The sequence below is a fragment of the Gobius niger genome, assembly GCF_951799975.1.
Source record: "Gobius niger genome assembly, chromosome: 21".
NCBI classification, from domain to species: domain Eukaryota; kingdom Metazoa; phylum Chordata; class Actinopteri; order Gobiiformes; family Gobiidae; genus Gobius; species Gobius niger.
In genome coordinates, this window is record NC_136872.1 from 4,293,698 (window position 1) to 4,317,718 (window position 24,021).

At 43.1% G+C, this 24,021-nt stretch overlaps 1 long non-coding RNA gene across 1 annotated transcript; it reads left to right on the forward strand.

Moving 5' to 3' along the window:
* Window positions 1-390: 390 nt before the first annotated feature.
* LOC306980330 lies at window positions 391-901 on the forward strand. Its single transcript, XR_013794012.1, has 3 exons — window positions 391-513; window positions 592-623; window positions 706-901. It is a non-coding gene; the product is annotated as an uncharacterized lncRNA (long non-coding RNA).
* Window positions 902-24,021: the final 23,120 nt, after the last annotated feature.

The window sequence follows — 24,021 nt, forward strand, 5'->3', positions numbered from 1 at the left end:
TTTGTGAAGAACAGGAAAAGGGTGTCAGAGGAGAGAAGGTGAGTGTGTCAGTGGGTCACAAGCTAAAGTCCCAACCAGGTGTTCTTCATGATCGAGGGAAGTGAATTCAAACAACCTTGGATTTTCTCTTCTCAGAAAAAAAAGGTGTATTCTGGCTGGCCAGGCTATACATGTACGGGATGTGCAAAAGAGGACCGTTTGCATTAGTGCACTTTTGGGGGACTGCTGTTAGATTACAAGACCCTTTTGCCAGCCCTGTTGGCGCTCAGGCCTCATATGACACTTTGACCCTTTGAAAAAGCATGTGGTTATGCTGTTATTGACCCTGGCATCTTCAACATGTCATGTCCTATTGCATGAATTTAACATAATTATTCCTCACAGGGGAAGGAGCTGTCCAGTCTGAAGTGAGTCGCACTGTCCTCGTCTTGACGGTGTTGAACCTCGTCTTCGGAGCGGCCGTGGTTGTCCTGGTGTTGGTGGTTTGCGACGCCCGCAGGAAACGAGTGACAGGTATCATATATACAAGCAATTTTACTTTCTCTCCTTGGCACTGGAGAAAATACTGGATGTGAAATGTCTGTGTTGCAGACTCCTGTCCCGGCTCTGCTGACGCTCCACAGGTCACAAGGATTTGCCTTTGTTGTTTATTTGTCCAAACAAATCTCACCAAGAGAGTAATTCATCTTTGTATTGTTTTTTCAGGCTGAAGGTGAGGTCACTTACGCCAGAGTGAATGTGGTGCCCAGGAGCGCCCCCCGCAGGTCCGCCTCAGCATCGCCCACACAGGACTCAGTGGTTTACTCTGGAGTGAGAAACCAACGCGTCTGACTGAAAAAGTCACTCGACTAAAGTCATTCAAAGCATGGACATGTGCTACAGTTTCAAAATTCAACTTTAATTTGACACCAATTTCATTGATTTTTGTAAGGCAACATATACAAAACATTTCTGAAAGTTTCCAAATCAATTTTAACTCCTTTCATTTGCTTTTTGTCCAGTTGAAAATAAGAACGCATTGAATGACAAACCAGTGTATTGTACGTTTGTCTCTTTCTATTACTTTGATTCTTTTCCCTGAAATGAGTCCAATGTTTTTCACATCAGCAGAATGACAGCCTGTTCTGAGTTTGCCAAAAGGCACCGAAACGACTCCCAGACAATGAGAAACAAGAGTCGAACCGTTTGTCCTGAATGCCAAGCATCAAGTCTGGAGGAAACCAGGCGCCACTGATCACCTGGAAATACATTCCTACGGTGAAGCCTGGTGGTGGAAACATCATCCTGTGGGGATGTTTTTCAGTGGCAGGACCTGGAGACTGGTCAGGTGAGAGAAAGATGATTGCAGTAATGTACAGAGACATCCAGGATAAAAACCTGCCCAGAGTTCTCAGGACCTCAGACTGGGGCGACGGTTCACCTTCAAACAGGACATTGAGGCCAAGCAGCACCAAGATAACGAAGCAGTGACTTCAGGACAAGTCTGTGAATGTTCTTGAATGGCCCAAACTGAGCCCAGTTTGAACCCGATTGAACATCTTTAGAAAGACCTGAAAATAACTTTGCAGCGACGCTCCCTATGTAACCTGACAGGTCTGAGAGGATCTGCAGAGAAGAATGAGGAAAATGCCCCAAATGCAGGTGCACCGAGTGTGTAGCATCAAACCCAAGACGACTTGAGGTTGTATTCATTCCTGAAGGCGCCTCAACAAAGTATGAAGTAAACGGGTGAATATTTTTGTACATGTGCATTTCAGTTGTTAATTTTTAATGAATTTACAAAAGGTTATCCCTTGTATCCTTCTTTTTGTCTGAAAGAAATGAAAACAGAAAAACATAACTTTGGACTTTACAAAACAAAATCTTTCAGTTGGAATTGTCCCACTGCTTGAAAAAGTGTCAGAAAACTCCCATAAAGAGCTTCAAAGAACCCCTCAGTGCTGTTCGACAGTGTGTCGGTGTGTGAAACTCGAGTGCCGTGTTTACGTACAGTTGCAGAGTGTGCCCCGTGCACCAAACTAACCCGACTTCGGGCCACTTCCAGACCTCTTCAGATTCTCAACAGAGAGAATAGTATTTGTAGCGTCATCGGCAACGATTGCAACAGGACTTTCGGGTGGGATTTCATAACCATCTGCAACTTTGCTTAGTCTTTCAGCGATGTTCTCGACACTGTGCGCCTCATTCATTTGTCTGGTTTCGAACACAACACTTTTCATCATCCAATGTGCGTCAATAAAAGGAGCCGTGACAGTCATGTAGGCCTCCATTCGAAGAGAGGACCATGAATCTGTCGTTGAGGCCACAGCTTCAGAGTTCTGTAGCAACTCCTGTACTCGTGTTCTCGTTTGTTCAAAGCATGAACTTAAGGCGGCCTCTCTTTTTGGCACCGTGTACCTCGGCTCCAGGATTTTGTCTGGTCACAGATAATGTCATATTAATATGAAACTGAAATCCGACATCTTAATTAGTGCAAGAAGCGCATGCAATTGGTCGACCAATAAAAATGTGTCCGAGCAAGATGCCATCGTCTGACCAAGAGGGGGCGGCCCTAGTTGACAAACATATAAAGTACTTTTATTCACAAACTCTTTCAAACAAACTCAAACCAGTTTAACATCATGTCACACTGGTTTGTCTCTCAGTTAGACTCACTCACTAATCACCTGTGGTTTTAGCGAGACGATCTTAACTGGCTGAAAACTGTGTTCGTTCTGTTTGACCAACAAACAACAGGCAGTTTATTTTTTTCCCCTGTTGCCAAACCACACTGAAGTTTCACTCTCTCTCACCAGAGCACCATGGTCAGTCAGAGGTTCACCTCTGCACATGATACAAGCCACAGAGCATTAAACATGAGGGCTGTGCACAAAGAGGACTCTGTGGCTTTCAGAGAGATGCACCGGCTCAGAGCAGATGCTCAGTTTGTGTCATGGATTTTTTTAGCAAAATGGCGTCTAAATGAAACCATGTAAGTGTTGTGTTTGTGTGACTTTGATCATTGGCTGCTATGTCCGTTGTGGATCTAGTTCTTCGCCTTCCATGACCTTCTAATGGATTTGATGGACATCTTCCTTTTCTAACTTGACTCTACAATCACTCTTTGATCAAAAGCTTAGAGACTCCATTCCCGGCACATACTGCAGATAAACCTTATTTTACTTGTCCATTTTCAAAATGTGTCAGGTCCTCATTTTATCATGGCTTCATTTCCTGTTGTCCAATCCAACTTTATTTATATATTTCAACAACCAAGACACAAACAAGGCACACTGTTAACAACAAGAATAACTTTACAATAAGTAGACAATAAAGACAGGTAACACTAAATAAAAGACCATCAAAAGAGATCAAACATAAATAAATAAGGTCGGTGATGGAGAAGGCCCTGCCCCTGTGGATTTATGGTTTCTTACTCCAGTTTAAAGACGCGCTGCAGAAACGGCAAAAGTGTGAAGTGACTCGCAGAATCACATCACAGAGTCAAGTCTTGAGGATCTAAAAGCCTCCTCTCTTGTTCTGCACATGCACGACTCAACTAAACCTTGGCCAAGAACGTCCTCTGGAAATCAGGAATTTAGGCGATGCCCACATCTGGGTGTTGACTACACATTAATGAACAAACCTGAAGACATAGCTGTGAGGTCAGAGTATTACTTAAAACTGACAAAATCCATAAACCTTTAAAGAAAATGAGGGGAAATAGGATGTTCCATAATACACCAGTTACATTTTGTGCTCCTTTAGGTCATGTTACTTTGGCTGAAACTAACCCGGTGTCTGACGATGATGCAGCTTTTGTTCAAACAGTCTTTTTCAACCAATCAGATAAAGTTATGTTAATTTTCATCACCCAATCAGAAAGCTCCAGTCACAGCTTTATAAAACTTCCAGAGCCCGCCTCGATTCAGAATCTCTGCAGCACAACTGCACTCAGAATGGAGACGCTGAAGATAGTTGTCATTACTGTGCTCTGCTCTCTGTGTAAGTAACTCTCCACATGGACTTTTCTCATTATTTAATGCACTTTAGTGAACTTTCATTTGGATTTTTCAGGTGGAGTTTTGCTGCAGGAAGTCGATCAACCAGAAGGTTTTAAAACGGCAAAACTGGGACAAACTGTTGATATAAAATGCTTCACCAACAGTAACTATAAGAGTAGAGTGTGGTACAAACTGGGCTCTGACAGGACATTACAACTGTTTAAGCCAAATGCACTGATGGATCGTTATTATTCAGTGAACTCTTCAGAGAATGAATTCACTTTGACCATCAAGGACATCACAGTGAAGGACATCGGCACATACTTTTGTGGAATATCCTACATGGAAGACGTTCTCTTTGGATCAGGCACTGTCCTGGTGATCGAGGGGGAGTCAGAGCCCGTCCAGTTTGTGCTGCAGAGTCCAGAGTATATCAGAGCAAAGCCAGGAGACTCTGTGACTCTCAGCTGCTCTTTCACCTCCAGACACTGTCCACAAGAACACATCAGTGTTGTGTGGGTTAGAGGTGGCTCTGCTTTTTATGAAATTGTTTCTTTGGACCATGGAAAGAAGATCTTCTGTGAGAGCAGCTCATGTGTCCATAACCTGACCCTCAAAGACATCAGCTCAGCAGAAGATGGGACCTACCTCTGTGTGGTCACCGCCTGTGGGGACATAATGATCGGCTCAGGGACCAGGATCCAACTGAATGGTAATAAAAAGCCTTTATGGATCCTTGAAAACGAGATGGCACAAAAGAAATGACAACGTTACAGAAAATGTACTGGTCAAAGGTTTGGAAAGCTTTTCTCTTGTCTCTCTCAAACCCACAATGAACAAAAGTGGTTATGATTTCTCTCTGTTCAATGTTACAAGTGCACATTTTTTAGAATTGTGTAAATGCGGAGATTGTATTATGTTTATATTTTACAGATGTTGAAATGGTCGATGTCCAGAGTCCTGCTGTCCTGGCTCTGATTGGGTCAAACGCTGTGCTCGGGCTGGTGGTGCTGCTGCTGCTGTGGGGGATGTGGAGAGTCAGCAACAACAAGACGGGTATTTCCTCACAGTCCTTTTGTTCTTCAGAAAGTAATAACTGTTTAATAAAAACTTCTCGCTTTGACAGAACTGAACTCTGAACAGCAAAGAGCTCCTCACAGCAATCAGGTCAGACGAGTATAGGATTACTCATTTGAGAAACACGGTCAAAAACTATTCATGTTTTATTCTTAACAAACCACCATGTAACAAGTTGATCAGTCCTGGCTTCACCATCTTTCCCTGTTGTATCATATTAATGTCATTTTTCTGATTTCAGCCCGACGACACTTTCACTTACGCAGCCGTGTCTTCAACAACAGTGAGACGCAGAAAACACCCAGAGATCTACTCCCAAGTGTGCTACCACCACTGCAAATGAACAAAGTCCCCACATTACTCAGTGCGGGTATTCCTTTTGCTTCTTCTTCTTCTTCTTTTTCTATAGAATTGTCTTGTTGCTGATGTGACTTTGCATGATTCTGATGTAATGCACAGTTTGTGTGACGCTTTGAATTTAAAATAAAGACTGTTTAACCATGACAGAGCTGAACGTAAACTCCCAGGGTGTTTTTTTTCCCTCTTCATCGCAATTGAATTCAATCGCATTCAACAAGGAAAGTTTGTTTTAATGATGTTTTCAGTAAAATGTTCATTATGAGAGTATTTTAGCTTCATTTTGAACCCAAGACTGGGGCTGTCCACAACCAAAGATTTTCATGGTCAACCAAAAACATGCCCTGAGCAGCGACTAGTGGACTAAAAGGGGGCGTGGCATGATGCTGGCATAACTACAACTTTTCTGACCCAAACTGCACTCATAACACATCAAATTGCAGGAGCTCTTGTTGTAACTATACTGTTTATACATAGAAGCAACGTAAATGCGCATTCATGTGTAAAAGTCACATTAATCTCACCTTTAATCTCAGACTACCTGTCTCACTCCTGCACCTGCTGCTGTACATGTGCTGTCCATACGTCCATATAATCCAAATAAAGCGGTAGATCCATCATCGTCCCTGTTCCCAAATGTCCTCTGGGTGACACTTCCATGTGACACTTGTCCCTGTTTCGCCTGTGATGTAAACATGAGCCATGCTGGTTCCGTGTGACGTCCTCTCAGGCTGTTTCATTTCTTCGACTTCGGCGCTGCACGGCGTAGTGATGAATCGGTTCACGTTACGCGGAGCTCCTCGTCTTATTTATCTCGGAAAAAGCCAGAATGAAGCGGAGAAAGACACAGCAGGTCCATGAGCTGCTGGGCCTGATGTTATGGGCTACTTTCGGTTTTGTTTCTTCCATATTTTTCACTAAACCTGCAGACAGAGGACAGAGACTCGCGTTTAGGCTATTTCACAAGAACCAGGGTATTTGAGGTTTAAACAACAGTAGAGGTCTGGCCTATAGAAGACAACATCTCACCAAGACACAGAGCCACTGATCTTATCTGCTTATGTGCACACAGGAGAGGCCTCTCCCGTCCTCAAGGCTCTCCTCAATGTTTTTTTTTTTTGCAAAAGCATTTCACACAACCAATTCAAACATCACTGTCTGTAAAGCTTTGATTATCTGGTTTTCTAATGAAATATTAGCCCAAGGTAAAAGATTGACCAGCCAAAGGCCTCTGGTGTAAATTGAGATCAACTTAATTGTTTCAAAAGTGCGTGCATTTAGTCGACCAATGAAAATCTTGGTCGACCACGACGGCATCGACCAATAAGTCGACTAAATGACCAAAAGGGGGTACACACCATTAGATACTGAATAATCTTAGTTTAACTGGTCACTTGAGGACTCTAGCAGAGGAGGAGCTGGTAGTTCCGGCAGGTGAGAGGTCCTGGGCTAGAAAGTTGGAACATAGTTTCTGGGCCTGAAACTTCTTTCCCTACGTCTCTCACGAAGGCAAGTCATCGAGTCTAGTGAAGAGTGATATAAGGTCCTCAAGTTTGGCGGTCTCATCACTGGCCGCCAGCTCGTCCTTCACCTCCTCACTCAGACCACGAAAAAAGAAACCTTGTAGTGCCTTGTCATCGCACCCACACATTGTAGCTAAAATGCGGAAGTCAATGGAGTATGCAGAAACTGAACCAGAGCCCTGACACAAAGAGCAAACGACTACTAGCCTCTATACCGTGCAGTGGATGATCAAATACTCTTTGCATTTCAGATGAAAATGAATTGAGAGTGTTACAAACTGGAGAGTCACTGGTGGATCAAGCAGACGCCTTCCTGGAAAGTAGACTCATTATAAAACGCTAGAACAATCAGAAGACTAGGTGAGCGGCTGCTTATCAAAGACTAACATGCATAGATGTATGAACTGCTGACACATCCCTATCACTCCTGAGTACCTACGAGGAATGGGTATGAAAGGCTCGCGGGGCTGTCTCTCAGTGACACCCACAACAGCTGTTATTTTAGCTAGAATAGTAATGGCCCCAAAGCTGGACGATGTTAACTGGCAGAAAACAGTGTTCATTCTGTTTGACTGATCAACAACAGGCAGGTTATTTTCTCCCCTGTCGTGAAACCACACTGAAGTTTCACTCTCCCTCACCAGAGCACCATGGTCAGTCAGAGGTTCACCTCTGTACATGATGCTAGACACACCATTAAACATGAGGGCTGTACACAAAGAGGACTCTGTGGTTTTCAGAGAGATGCACCGGCTCACAGCAGATGCTCAGTTTGTCATGGAAAGTTTTTTTTAAAGAGGGGGTATTATGCTTTTTTCAGCCACATAGCACCAGTCTATATCACACTACAATGATGACGAGACCGTCTGTTGGTCTGTAAATGCAGTGAATTAGAATAACTGCCTTGTATAAAATTGCTCTTTCAAAATGGTGGTAGCGAATGACTTGAAATAGGCCCCTGTCTCTTTAAGAACCTCTGACCCTTTCAGACACGCCCCCTCCACACGCTGTCTGTGGCATCACAACAAACACTACGCTCGTTGTCTCAACTGTATTGAAACTACGATCGGTGCATTTTACTTTTTATTGTTGGAAAGGACCTACTGTTTATCACTTTGTGAACAATGGCCACACAGGATATTATTTGGAGACAAACCTTCCACACCGGACGCTTGGAAGGGGCTCTTGCCTGAAAAATAACTGCTGTTTGGAGGCTCTCTCTTTGCATCTGCCATGCCCTATGGATCTCTAACTATACCCCCATGGACGACACCAGGATCTGCAGGAGCCCATACGATTCAAAGACGGACATTATCTGTGCAGGTGGACAATGGTTTTTCGAGGTTACCCCGTTAGCTTGTTATAATCGACTACAGCTCATTGTTGATGAAAAGTCTGCAATAAACCACAAATGTGTAAAGCCAGGCTCATTGTGTGATCATCGTAAAGGCTGCTTCGAGTAGTTGCTGCTTTATTGACGTTATTTGTGCATAATATGCTGCCTGTTTTCAATGAATGTTGTGAAGGTGAAGGTTGTTAGCTTGTCGCGGCTAATAGTGCCTTAGCTCCGGGAGAAACCACTCGGCTACGACTCACTGTAGATGAAATGTGAGCAATAAACTACACAATCAACAAGCCAGGCTCCGTGTGTGATCACCATAAAGGCTGCTTCAAGCAGTTGCCTGTTTTAGTGGCGTTTTCAATGCATAATATGCTGCTTGTATTCAGTGAATTTTCCCGTTAGCTTGTCGCGGCTAGCTTGTTAGCTCCGGGAGAAAACCACTCGGCTATGACCCATTGTAGATGAAATGTGAGCAATAAACTTCCAAATCAACAAGCCAGGCTCCGTGTGTGATCATTGTTAAACGGTTCTTTATGTGTGTGGTGGTTTTATTGACTTTATTTGTGCATATTTCTCGTTTTCACGTGATGACTCGAGGTTTAGCTTAGCATTAGCTTTCTCCGGAGGCTCTGTGCATCATCAAGGCCCAGCGCAGAACCAGACACTGAAATAAGTGTTCTTGTCACCGGTTTTAATCCTGGGTGTTTAGGTAACAGAAACACTGATGTGTGTCTTTGTAAAGTCTGCTGTGGCTCCGGTTCACAACACATGAAGCTAATCCTCCATGATGACTCTGTTTACGTCTTAGGGCTAGACACTGCGGGAGGGGGTTCTGCTGAGGGGCAGTGGTTGGTTACTCGGCTGGTGACGAAAGGTCGGAGGCGTATCCTGGAGGTCGGAGGCGTTTCCTGAAGGAATCAGGCGTTTTATCCCTAAAATGGCTGCCATCGGAGTTTTTACAGATTACTCGAAAATACGTGAATGTGCTAAGGCAACACTTCAGGCATGTTTTTAATGAGGGAATGACTTAATAACATGATGTAAAGCTTGAAAAAGTCGATTTTGCATAATAGGCCCCCTTTAAAGTAAATGCCCTGAGCAAAATGAAACCATGTAAGTGTTGTGGGAGGTACAGTTTGTGTGACTTTGATCAGTGGCGTGACTGCACACGTCTGTTGTGGATCGAGATCTTTGCCTTCCATGACCTTCTAATAAACTTGATGGACATCTTCCTTTTCTAACTTGATCACTATTTGTTCAAAAGAGAGACTCCATTCCCGGGATATACTGCAGATAAACCTTATTGTACTTGTCCATTTTCAAAATGTGTCAGGTCCTCATTTTATCATTTTATCCAGCTGTTGTCCAATCCAACTGTTATATTTCAACAACTAAGACACAAACAAGGAACACTGTTAACAACAAGAATAACTTCAAAATAAGTAAACAATGAAGACAGTAATACTAAATAAAAGACCATCAAAAGAGATAAAGCATAAATAAATAAGGTCGGTGATGGAGAAGGCCCTGCCCCTGTGGTTTTATGGTTTCTTATTCCAATTTAAAGATGCGCTGCAGAATTTTGGACAAACGGCAAAAGTGTGAAGTGACTCGCAGAATCACATCACAGAGTCAAGTCTTGAGGATATAAAAGCCTCCTCTCATGTGTCTGCACATGCACGACTCCACTAAACCTTGGCCAAGAACGTCCTCTGGAAATCAGGAATTTAGGCGATGCCCACATCTGGGTGTTGACCACACGTTAAAGAACGAACCTGAAGACGTAGCTGTGAGGTCAGAGTATTACTTAAAACTGACAAAATCCATAAACCTTTAAAGAAAATGAGGGGAAATAGGACATTCCATAATACACCAGTTACATTTTGTGCTCCTTTAGGTCATGTCACTTTGACTGAAACAAACTCAGCGTCTGACGATGATGCAGCTTATGTTCAAACAGCCTTTTTCAACCAATCAGATAAAGTTATGTTAATTTTCATCACCCAATCAGAAAGCTCCAGTCACAGCTTTATAAAACTTCCAGTGCCCGCCTCGATTCAGAATCTCTACAGCACAACTGCACTCAGAATGGAGACGCTGAAGATTGTTGTCATTACTGTGCTCTGCTCTCTGTGTAAGTAACTCTCCACATGGACTTTTCTCATTATTTAATGCACTGTAGTGAACTTTCATTTGGATTTTTCAGGTGGAGTTTTGCTGCAGGAAGTCGTTCAACCAGAAGGTTTTAAAACTGCAAAGCTGGGTCAAACTGTTGATATAAAATGCCTCTCTAACAGTAACTATAAGAGTAGAGTGTGGTACAAACTGAGCTCAAACAGGAGATTACAACTGTTGAAGCCAAATGCATGGATGGATCATCCTTATTCAGTGAACTCTCTAGACAATGAATTCACTTTGACCATCAAGGACATCACAGTGAAGGACATCGGCACGTACTTTTGTGGAATATCCTTCGTGGAAGACGTTGTCTTTGGATCCGGCACTGTCCTGGTGATCGAGGGGGAGTCAGAGCCCGTCCAGTTTGTGCTGCAGAGTCCAGAGTATATCAGAGCAAAGCCAGGAGACTCTGTGACTCTCAGCTGCTCTTTCACCTCCAGACACTGTCCACAAGAACACATCAGTGTTGTGTGGGTTAGAGGTGGCTCTGCTTTTTATGAAATTGTTTCTTCGGACCATGGAAAGAAGATCTTCTGTGAGAGCAGCTCATGCGTCCAAAACCTGACCCTCAAAAACATCAGCTCAGCAGAAGATGGGACCTACCTCTGTGTGGTCACCGTCTGTGGAGACATCATGATCGGCACAGGAACCAGGATCCAACTGAATGGTAATAAAAAGCCTTTATGGATCCTTGAAAACGAGATGGCACAAAAGAAATGACAATGTTACAGAAAATGCACTGGTCAAAGGTTTGGAAAGCTTTTCTCTTGTCTCTCTCAAACCCAAAATGAAAAAAAGTGGTTATGATTTCTCTCTGTTCAATGTTACAAGTGCACATTTTTTAGAATTGTGTCAATGCCTACATTGTATTATGTTTATATTTTACAGATGTTGAATTGGTCGATGTCCTAAGTCCTGCTGTCATGGCTCTGATTGGGTCAAACGCTGTGCTCGGGCTGGTGGTGCTGCTGCTGCTGTGGGGGATGTGGAGAGTCAGCAACAACAAGACGGGTATTTCCTCACAGTCTTTTTCTTTTCAGAAAGTAATAACTCTTAAATAAAAACTTCTCGCTTTGACAGAACTGAACTCTGAACAGCAAAGAGCTCCTCACAGCAATCAGGTCAGACTAGTATAAGATTACTCATTTGAGAAACACGGTCAAAAACTATTCATGTTTTATTCTTAACAAACCACCATGTAACAAGTTGATCAGTCCTGGCTTCACCATCTTTCCCTGTTGTATCATATTAATGTCATTTTTCTGATTTCAGCCCGACGACACTTTCACTTACGCAGCCGGGAGCCTGGACTCTTCAACAACAGTGAGACGCAGAAAACACCCAGATATCTACTCCCAAGTGTGCTATCACCACTGCAAATGAAGGAAGTCCCCACATTACTCAGTGCGGATATTCCTTTTGCTTCTTCTTCTTTTTTTATAGAATTGTCTTGTTGCTGATGAGACTTTGCATGATGCTGATGTAATGCACAGTTAGTGTGACGCTTTGAATTTAAAATAAAGACTGTTTAACCATGACAGAGTTGAACGTAAACTCCCAGGGTGTTTTTTTCCCCTCTTCATCGCAATTGAATTCAATCGCATTCAACAAGGAAAGTTAGTTTTAATGATGTTTTCAGTATAATGTTCATTATGAGAGTATTTTAGCTTCATTTTGAACCCAAGACTGGGGCTGTCCACAACCAAAGATTTTCATGGTCAACCAAAAAACATGCCCTGAGCAGCGATTAGTGGACTAAAAGGGGGCGTGGCATGATGCTGGCATAACTACAACTTTTCTGACCCAAACTGCGCTCATAACACATCAAATTGCAGGTGCTCTCGTTGTAACTGTTTATACATAGAAGCAACGTAAATGCGCATTCATGTGTAAAAGTCACATTAATCTCACCTTTAATCTCAGACTGCAGCTCCCTGTCTCACTCCTGCACCTGCTGCTGTACATGTGCTGTCCATACGTCCATATAATCCAAATAAAGCGGTAGATCCATCATCGTCCCTGTTCCCAAATGTCCTCTGGGTGACACTTCCATGTGACACTTGTCCCTGTTTCGCCTGTGATGTAAACATGAGCCATGCTGGTTCCGTGTGACGTCCTCTCAGGCTGTTTCATTTCTTCGACTTCGGCGCTGCACGGCGTAGTGATGAATCGGTTCACGTTACGCGGAGCTCCTCGTCTTATTTATCTTGGAAAAAGCCAGAATGAAGCGGAGAAAGACACAGCAGGTCCATGAGCTGCTGGGCCTGATGTTATGGGCTACTTTCGGTTTTGTTTCTTCCATATTTTTCACTAAACCTGCAGACAGAGGACAGACACTCGCGTTTAGGCTGTTTCACAAGGACCAGGGTATTTGAGGTTTAAACAACAGTAGAGGTCTGGCCTATAGAAGACAACATCTCACCAAGACACAGAGCCCCTGATCTTAGCTGCTTATGCGCACACAGGAGAGGCTCTCCCGTCCTCATGTCTCTCCTCAATGTTTTTTTTTTTGCAAAAGCATTTCACACAACCAATTCAAACATCACTGTCTGTAAAGCTTTGATTATCTGGTTTTCTAATGAAATATTAGCCCAAGGTAAAAGATTGACCAGCCAAAGGCCTCTGGTGTAAATTGAGATCAACTTAATTGTTTCAAAAGTGCGTGCATTTAGTCGACCAATGAAAATCTTGGTCGACCACGACGGCATCGACCAATAAGTCGACTAAATGACCAAAAGGGGGTACACACCATTAGATACTGAATAATCTTAGTTTAACTGGTCACTTGAGGACTCTAGCAGAGGAGGAGCTGGTAGTTCCGGCAGGTGAGAGGTCCTGGGCTAGAAAGTTGGAACATAGTTTCTGGGCCTGAAACTTCTTTCCCTACGTCTCTCACGAAGGCAAGTCATCGAGTCTAGTGAAGAGTGATATAAGGTCCTCAGGTTTGGCCGCCAGCTCGTCCTTCACCTCCCCACTTAGACCACGAAAAAAAGAAACCTTGTAGTGCCTTGTCATCGCACCCACACATTGTAGCTAAAATGCGGAAGTCAATGGAGTTTGCAGAAACTGAACCAGAGCCCTGACACAAAGAGCAAACGACGACTAGCCTCTATACCGTGCAGTGGATGATCAAATACTCTTTGCATTTCAGATGAAAATGAACTGAGAGTGTTACAAACTGGAGAGTCACTGGTGGATAAAGCGACAGCCCAAGCAGACGCCTTCCTGGAAAGTAGACTCATTATAAAACGCTAGAACAATCAGAAGAGTAGGTGAGCGGCTGCTTATCAAACACTAACATGCATAGATGTATGAACTGCTGACACATCCCTATCACTCCTGAGTACCTACGAGGAATGGGTATGAAAGGCTCACGGGGCTGTCTCTCAGTTACACCCACAACAGCTGTTATTTTAGCTAGAATAGTAATGGCCCCCCAAGCTGGACGATGTTTACTGGCAGAAAACAGTGTTCATTCAGTTTGACTGATCAACAACAGGCAGGTTATTTTCTCTCCTGTCGTGAAACCACACTGAAGTTTCACTCTCCCTCACCAGAGCACCATGGTCAGTCAGAGGTTCACACTCTGTACATGATACTAGCCACAGAGCATTAAACATGAGGGCTGTGCACAAAGAGGCAAAGGACTCTGTGGTTTTCAGAGAGATGCTCCGGCTCAGAGCAGATGCACTCAGGTTGTGTCATGGAAACTTTTTTTTTAAAGTAAATGCCCTGAGCAAAATGAAACCATGTAAGTGTTGTGGGAGGAAAAGTTTGTGACTTTGATCAGTGGCGCGACTGCACACGCCTGTTGTGGATCGAGATCTTTGCCTTCCTTGACCTTCTAATAAATCTGATGGACATCTTCTTTTTCTAACTTGATCACTATTTGTTTAAAAGCTTAGAGACTCCATTCCCGGGACATACTGCAGATAAACCTTATTTTACTTGTCCATTTTCAAAATGTGTCAGGTTCTCATTTTATCATTTTATCCAGCTGTTGTCCAATCCAACTTTTTTATATATATTTCAACAACTAAGACACAAACAAGGAACACTGTTAACAACAGGAATAACTTTACAATAAGTAGACAATGAAGACAGGTAACACTAAATAAAAGACCATCAAAAGAGATCAAACATAAATAAATAAGGCCGGTGATGGAGAAGGCCCTGCCCCTGTGGATTTATGGTTTCTTACTCCAGTTTAAAGACGCGCTGCAGGATTTTGGACTAACGGCAAAAGTGTGAAGTGACTCGCAGAATCACATCACTAAACCTTGGCCAAGAACGTCCTCTGGAAATCAGGAATTTAGGCGATGCCCACATCTGGGTGTTGACCACACGTTAAAGAACGAACCTGTGAGGTCAGAGTATTACTTAAAACTGACAAAATCCATAAACCTTTAAAGAAAATGAGGGGAAATAGGATATTCCATAATACACCAGTTACATTTTGTGCTCCTTTAGGTCATGTTACTTTAACTGAAACAAACTCAGCGTCTGACGATGATGCAGCTCGTGTTCAAACAGCCTTTTTCAACCAATCAGGTAAAGTTATGTTAATTTTCATCACCCAATCAGAAAGCTCCAGTCACAGCTTTATAAAACTTCCAGTGCCCGCCTCGATTCAGAATCTCAGAATGGAGACGCTGAAGATTGTCGTCATTACTGTGCTCTGCTCTCTGTGTAAGTAACTCTCCACATGGACTTTTCTCATTATTTAATGCACTTTAGTGAACTTTCATTTGGATTTTTCAGGTGGAGTTTTGCTGCAGGAAGTCGTTCAACCAGAAGGTTTTAAAACTGCAAAGCTGGGTCAAACTGTTGATATAAAATGCCTCTCTAACAGTAACTATAAGAGTAGAGTGTGGTACAAACTGGGCTCTAACAGGAGATTAGAACTGTTGAAGCCAAATGCATGGATGGATCGTCGTTATTCAGTGAACTCTCTAGACAATGAATTCACTTTGACCATCAAGGACATCACAGTGAAGGACATCGGCACGTACTTTTGTGGAATATCCTTCGTGGAAGACGTTCTCTTTGGATCCGGCACTGTCCTGGTGATCGAGGGGGAGTCAGAGCCCGTCCAGTTTGTGCTGCAGAGTCCAGAGTATATCACAGCAAAGCCAGGAGACTCTGTGACTCTCAGCTGCTCTTTCACCTCCAGACACTGTCCACAAGAACACATCAGTGTTGTGTGGGTTAGAGGTGGCTCTGCTTTTTATGAAATTGTTTCTTTGGACCATGGAAAGAAGATCTTCTGTGAGAGCAGCTCATGCGTCCAAAACCTGACCCTCAAAAACATCAGCTCAGCAGAAGATGGGACCTACCTCTGTGTGGTCACCGTCTGTGGAGACATCATGATCGGCACAGGAACCAGGATCCAACTGAATGGTAATAAAAAGCCTTTATGGATCCTTGAAAACGAGATGGCACAAAAGAAATGACAACGTTACAGAAAATGTACTGGTCAAAGGTTTGGAAAGCTTTTCTCTTGTCTCTCTCAAACCCACAATGAACAAAAGTGGTTATGATTTCTCTCTGTTCAATGTTACAAGTGCAGATTTTTTAGAATTGTGTCAATGCCTACATTGTATTATGTTTATGTTTTACAGATGTTGAATTGGTCGATGTCCTAAGTCCTGCTGTCATGGCTCTGATTGGGTCAAACGCTGTGCTCGGGCTGGTGGTGCTGCTGCTGCTGTGGGGGATGTGGAGAGTCAGCAACAACAAGACGGGTATTTCCTCACAGTCTTTTTCTTTTCAGAAAGTAATAACTCTTAAATAAAAACTTCTCGCTTTGACAGAACTGAACTCTGAACAGCAAAGAGCTCCTCACAGCAATCAGGTCAGACTAGTTTAGGATTACTCAGTTAAGAAACACGATCAAAAACTATTCATGTTTTATTCTTAACAAACCACCATGTAGCAACTTGATCAGTCCTGGCCTCACCATGTTTCCTGTTGTATCATATTAATGTCATTTTTCTGATTTTAGCCCGACGGCACTTTGACTTACGCAGCCGGGAGCCTGGACTCTTCAACAACAGTGAGACGCAGAAAACACCCAGATATCTACTCCCAAGTGTGCTACCACCACTGCAAATGAAGGAAGTCCCCACATTACTCAGTGTGGATATTCCTTTTGCTTTTCTTCTTCTTTTTTCATAGAATTGTCTTGTTGCTGATGAGACTTTGCATGAGGCTGATGTAATGCACAGTTAGTGTGACGCTTTGAATTTAAAATAAAGACTGTTTAACCATGACAGAGTTGAACGTAAACTCCCAGGGTGTTTTTTTTCCCCTCTTCATCGCAATTGAATTCAATCGCATTCAACAAGGAAAGTTCGTTTTAATGATGTTTTCAGTAAACTGTTCATTATGAGAGTATTTTAGCTTCATTTTGAACCCAAGACTGGGGCTGTCCACAACCAAAGATTTTCATGGTCGACCAAAAACATGCCCTGAGCAGCGATTAGAAAGGGGCGTGGCATGATGCTGGCATAACTACAACTTTTCTGACCCAAACTGCGCTCATAACACATCAAATTGCAGGAGCTCTTGTTGTAACTATACTGTTTATACATAGAAGCAACGTAAATGCGCATTCATGTGTAAAAGTCACATTAATCTCACCTTTAATCTCAGACTGCAGCTCCCTGTCTCACTCCTGCACCTGCTGCTGTACATGTGCTGCCCATACATCCATATAATCCAAATAAAGAGAGATCCATCATCGTCCCTGTTCCCAAATGTCCTCCGGGTGACACTTCCATGTGACACTTGTCCCTGTTTCGCCTGTGATGTAAACATGAGCCATGTGCTTTATTGTGAAATGCTCCGCCCGCTGGTTCCGTGTGACGTCCTCTCAGGCCGTTTCATTTCTTCGACTTCGGCGCTGCACCGTGTAGTGAGGAATCGGTTCACGTTACGCGGAGCTCCCCGTCTTATTTATCTCAGAAAAAGCCAGAATGAAGTGGAGAAAGACACTGCCTGATGTTATAGGCTACTTTCGGTTTCGTTTCTTCCATATTTTTCGCTAAACCTGCAGACAGAGGACAGAGACTCGCGTTTAGGCTATTTCACAAGGACCAGGGTATCTGAGGTTTAAACAACAGTAGAGGTCTGGCCTATAGAAGACAACATCTCTCCAAGACACAGACACACTGATCTTATCTGCTTATGCGCACACAGGAGAGGCCTCTCCCGTCCTCATGGCTCTCCTCAATGTTTTTTTTTTTTTTTGCAAAAGCATTTCACACAACCAATTCAAACATCACTCTGTCTGTAAAACTTTGATTGTCTGGTTTTATAATGAAATATTAGCCCAAGGTAAAAGATAGACCGGTCAAAGGCCTCTGGTGTAAATTGAGATCAACTTAATTGTTTCAAAAGTGCGTGCATTTAGTCGACCAATGAAAATCTTGGTCGACCACGACGGCATCGAAAAAATAAGTCGACTAAATGACCAAAAGGGGGCACACACGATTAGATACTGAATAATCTTAGTTTAACTGGTCACTTGAGGACTCTTGCAGAGGAGGAGCTGGTAGTTCCTGCAGGTGAGAGGTCCTGGGCTAGAAGGTTGGAACATAGTCTCTGGGCCTGAAACTTCTTTCCCTACGTCTCTCACGAAGGCAAGTCATCGAGTCTAGTGAAGAGTGATATAAGGTCCTCAAGTTTGGCGGCCTCATCACTGGCCGCCAGCTCGTCCTTCACCTCCTCACTTAGACCACGAAAAAAAGAAACCTTGTAGTGCCTTGTCATCCCACCCACACATTGTAGCTAAAATGCGGAAGTCAATGGAGTTTGCAGAAACTTAACCAGAGCCCTGACACAAAGAGCAAACGACTACTAGCCTCTACACCGTGCAGTGGATGATCAAATACTCTTTGCATTTCAGATGAAAATGAATTGAGAGTGTCACAAACTGGAGAGTCACTGGTGGATAAAGCGACAGCCCAAGCAGACGCCTTCCTGGAAAGTAGACTCATTATAAAACGCTAGAACAATCAGAAAAGTAGGTGAGCGGCTGCTTATCAAACACTAACATGCATAGATGTATGAACTGCTTACACATCTCTATCACTCCTGAGTACCTACAAGGAATGGGTATGAAGGGCTCACGAGGCTGTCTCTCAGTTACACCCACAACAGCTGTTATTTTAGCTAGAATAGTCATGACCCCAAAGCTGGACGATGTTAACTGGCAGAAAACAGTGTTCATTCTGTTTGACTGATCAACAACAGGCAGGTTATTTTCTCCCCTGTCGTGAAACCACACTGAAGTTTCACTCTCCCTCACCAGAGCACCATGGTCAGTCAGAGGTTCACACTCTGCACATGATGCTAGACACAGAGCATTAAACATGAGGGCTGTGCACAAAGAGGCAAAGGACTCTGTGGTTTTCAGAGAGATGCACCGGCTCAGAGCAGATGCACTCAGGTTGTGTCATGGAAAATTTTTTTTTAAAGTAAATGCCCTGAGCAAAATGAAACCATGTAAGTGTTGTGGGAGGAACAGTTGGTGTGACTTTGATCAGTGGCGTGACTGCACAGTGCACACGTCTGTTGTGGATCGAGATCTTTGCCTTCTTTGACCTTCTAATAAACTTGATGGACTTCTTCCTTTTCTAACTTGAACACTCTTTGATCAAAAGCTTAGAGACTCCATTCCCGGGATAAACTGCAGATAAACTTTATTTTACTTGTCCATTTTCAAAATGTGTCAGATTCTCATTTTATCATTTCCAGCTGTTGTCCAATCCAACTTTATTTATATATTTCAACAACTAAGACACAAACAAGGAACACTGTTAACAACAAGAATAACTTCAAAATAAGTAGACAATAAAGACAGGTAACACTAAATAAAAGACCATCAAAAGAGATCAAACATAAATAAATAAGGTCGGCGATGGAGAAGGCCCTGCCCCTGTGGTTTTACGGTTTCTTACTCACAGTTTAAAGACGAGCTGCAGGATTTTGGACCAATGGCAAAAGTGTGAAGTGACTCGCAGAATCACATCACAGAGTCAAGTCCTGAGGATCTAAAAGCCTCCTCTCTTGTGTCTGCACATGCACGACTCCACTAAACCTTGCCCACATCTGGGTGTTGACCACACGTTAAAGAACGAACCTGTGAGGTCAGAGCATTACTTAAAGCTGACAAAATCCATAAACCTTTAAAGAAAATGAGGGGAAATAGGATATTCTATAATAGACCAGTTACATTTTGTGCTCCTTTAGGTCATGTTACTTTGACTGAAACAAACCCGGCGTCTGAAGATGATGATGAAGCTTTTGTTCAAACTGCCTTTTTCAACCAATCAGGTAAAGTTATGTTAATTTTCATCACCCAATCAGAAAGCTCCAGTCACAGCTTTATAACACTTCCAGAGCCCGCCTCGATTCAGAATCTCTACAGCACAACTGCACTCAGAATGGAGACGCTGAAGATTGTCGTCATTACTGTGCTCTGCTCTCTGTGTAAGTAACTCTCCACATGGACTTTTCTCATTATTTAATACACTTTAAAGATCTTTCATTTGGATTTTTCAGGTGGAGTTTTGCTGCAGGAAGTCGATCAACCAGAAGGTTTTAAGACTGCAAAGCTGGGTCAAACTGTTGATATAAAATGCTTCACCAACAGTAAATATAAGAGTAGAGTGTGGTACAAACTGGGCTCAAACAGGACATTACAACTGTTGAATGCACTGATGGATCGTCGTTATTCAGTGAACTCTCTAAAGAATGAATTCACTTTGACCATCAAGGACATCACAGTGAAGGACATCGGCACGTACTTTTGCGGAATATCCTACGTGGAAGACGTTCTCTTTGGATCAGGCACTGTCCTGGTGATCGAGGGGGAGTCAGAGCCCGTCCAGTTTGTGCTGCAGAGTCCAGAGTATATCAGAGCAAAGCCAGGAGACTCTGTGGCTCTCAGCTGCTCTTTCACCTCCAGACACTGTCCACAAGAACACATCAGTGTTGTGTGGATTAGAAGTGGCTCTGCTTTTTATGAAATTGTTTCTTCGGACCATGGAAAGAAGATCTTCTGTGAGAGCAGCTCATGCGTCCATAACCTGACCCTCAGAAACATCAGCTCAGCAGAAGATGGGACCTACCTCTGTGTGGTCACCGCCTGTGGAGACATCATGATCGGCACAGGAACCAGGATCCAACTGAATGGTAATAAAAAGCCTTTATGGATCCTTGAAAACGAGATCTCATTAATAAACTTGAGCTTTTCTTTAGAGCATCAGGGCGGAATGTGACCATTTACATAGCGTTACTTCTTCTGCACTGATTCTCTCATTTGTCGCTCCAGGTTCCATGTGTTTCTTATGATCTCGACATTGTAAAATGTGAGAAAAAATGTTATCGGCCATTTTTTATAATAACAACATTCAAACATGATTTACCGACTACAAGCTGCTGCTTTTTGTACACACTTTTAGCCTTTAAGATAATGGCTGATTTATAGATTTTTACAGTCACACTGAATATCGTGTCATGTTTTCAGTAACAGTGCACCTGGGTCCAAAAGCACAAGACTATTTCTAATAAAAGAGCTCCAATGTGAGAAAGACGTAATATCAGCTCCACATCCAAACAACACTGAAATGTTATGGAGGGACAAAGTGAAGCACAGGCTAAAGTCATCACAAGTCACCCTCGAATAACTCACCACAGATCCAGCTCTGCCACAGACAGAGCAGCTTCAAACCCTGGGAAACCCCGGGACCTCACACTGACAGGCCGCGGAGGGTGGCTCTAAACACGGCCACTAGTGATGCGTAGGTCAGCTTTTTATGACCCTGTGCCTTTTCTGTGACACCCCTAGCAATAATAACAAAAATATGTATTAATCCTGTAAGACTACTAATGGCCTAATAATAATGGTTAAAAAAAACATATTTAATATCTAGGCTAAGGCTATTTTAAGCAAGCTCGAAAGGCTATTGTCAACGTAGCCTAAACCTTCACACGGCTCCTCCTCAGACAGCCTTGGCTCGCTGCTTTCCATCTCCTCCACTGACACTAATTAACGAGGAAAGGGGATTTAGTCGCCCAATTTTGTGATGATATATGCATTAAATATAATAAGCCTACGAATCCATATAGCGCGCACCAGCCTGTGCGTAACGTACCTGCTGCAGAAGGCCGCTGACTTTTGAAGTGCGGCGTCAGGAAGGTGGCGATTTTGTGGGTGGTTGTTAAGATTAATTTTATATTCAACAGCCTCCCTGCGCGATTGCGAATATACTGAATGTAGTCGGGATCTGTGCACCTTGGCTCACAGTGCTCTTTGAGCTTGTTGTACCAAAGATCCACGCTGTTGATGGTTGGATAGCGATCACCTTCCACTTCTTCTGAAGCGTCTTTGAACAGAAGCTCACCAACAGTGTTCAGCACTTCCACTTGGAGACCCTCCATTCGTTGTTCAGCTCATGGATCTGTCTGTATGGTTTTGCCACGGAGTTTAGCATCGCCACTTTGCGTTTCCACCTTGCTTCGTATTCTTGTTGCACAGCGTGAGGAAGACTGAGTGTGCTGCCAGACTTCTTGAGGTAAGTGACCAGAGCTTTGCACTTCAGAAGTTGACTTGTGATCAAACTCATGAATGCTGGAGCATCTTTGTCCTCAGATGTATTCTTCAGGATGTAGTTTTTAGAGCAGCTTTTATATTGGGGCCCTGGTCTGTGACAAAAATAACCGTGGAAACTTGCTGAGGAGACACGCCGATGTCAATTAATTCCCTACTTCTCTGGTCTTGTATGTTTACAGCAGTTTTCTTCTTGTTTGCGTCAAACTCCAAAGTAGAGATCACGCGGCTCAGTGCCCACTCCTCGGGAATCAAGTGATATGTGAGCGCTGTATATGATCGAAGCAATCCGTCCACATATCGGTTGTTGTGCCAATCCCATAATCAAGCGCTCTGTTAATAACGTTACAGAGAGCAGCTTTTCCGCTTTTGGCCTTGTCCTTTTCCTTATCACAAATGGTCTGTCTGTGAGGAATCAACATTGATGAGTCCCTGTGCCACACTGGTGAAGACTTTGCTTCCTTGTTGTATATAAATGTTGTCATTAAAGGCTGTTTTGGCTGCGCTGTTGTCTCGGCAACACAACTATGGTGAGGCAGATTTGATGTACCAGTTTTGTGGCTGTTTAATTTGTACAGTGCCTTACAAGTCAGGCAGATTCCGTGGTCTGCAGGAGAATCATCTTGCCGAACGACTTTACTCTTCTGGCCTTTTTTCTGCACAACTTTTGCCTCGCTTGTTTTTAATTTATCTCTTATAAAGTCCAACATAATGCAACTACTTGTTTTGCTAGGTCAATCTCCAGAAAATTGGCGCTTTTAAATATGGATGTCTTTAGGCCAAAGGACAGTCTTGCACAATTGTACAACTCAGGCAAACGTACAGGCAGTTGTGTGGCTTAAAGTTTTGGAACACTATTTTTAAGATGAATTTGCGTCCTCATTTTTGCATTATTTCGTCCAGTCTTACTGTAGACGTTTTATTCAATGAGAAAAATAAATCAGGAGTTTATCATCCGTGGGTTGGCTGTGGATTTCGGGTTGACCCGCGCATCTCTAACTGCCACACTCCCGAGGCATCGCATCAGACTGACTGACCATAGGTTTAAAGAATAATCTGCTTAAATGTATACACTTTAACACACTTTTGTAAAAGTAAAAGTACCTGTAGGCCACTGTTTTCCTGGAATATTTGACCATGCATGAAGAGAAAAGTCCTGCATTTCTAGTGCCGATGGTGCGTTCAAGTGTGCCTGTAACGATGTGGACAGCTGAGGCACATAGACAAGTGTGGCCTCTGTATGTTAAGATCACGACATCATGGTGGGGTCCTGGGTCACTGAGGGATGCAGTAATTCGAGTATATGGGATTTACCCAATGACTAATATAGACTCAATACAGTGTTATTTTTTCATTCCACGCGTACATGTACCAGCTGCTCCTGCTTTTTGTATCTGTTCAAAAGCAGGACTGTCTGGAAATGTGCTAACAGATGATCAAATCTGAAAATCACAGAGCACATTATCACAACAGGAACTGAATTAACTGCAAGTTATTATTACTATTATAAGTATTTTCCTAAATGTTCTTAACAAGAGCGTACCTTTCATCTTCTTCTTGTTCTTGTTGCCGCTTATTGAAAGTTCCAAACTTATGTTTATTGAAAAAGCCCTTACACATTCGTGTTGAGTTCTCCTACATTTAAAATCTGATCCGAGTTGCTCATGACTCCTAGTATCCTTCAGTTTTTCTGGCAAAAACAGCGTAGATCATTCACATTGGTCACTGCTCTTGTGGCTGATGCCATTGTAAAACTACAAAATATGCTGCATGCGTCATACAGTTTCCTGCTATTCTGATTCTGATTAATAAGTTTGTAAATCACGGCCATTGGAAATCGGAAGAAATCACCCTGAGCCCAGATTCACTTTTTGTGAAGAACAGGAAAAGGGTGTCAGAGGAGAGAAGGTGAGTGTGTCAGTGGGTCACAAGCTAAAGTCTCAA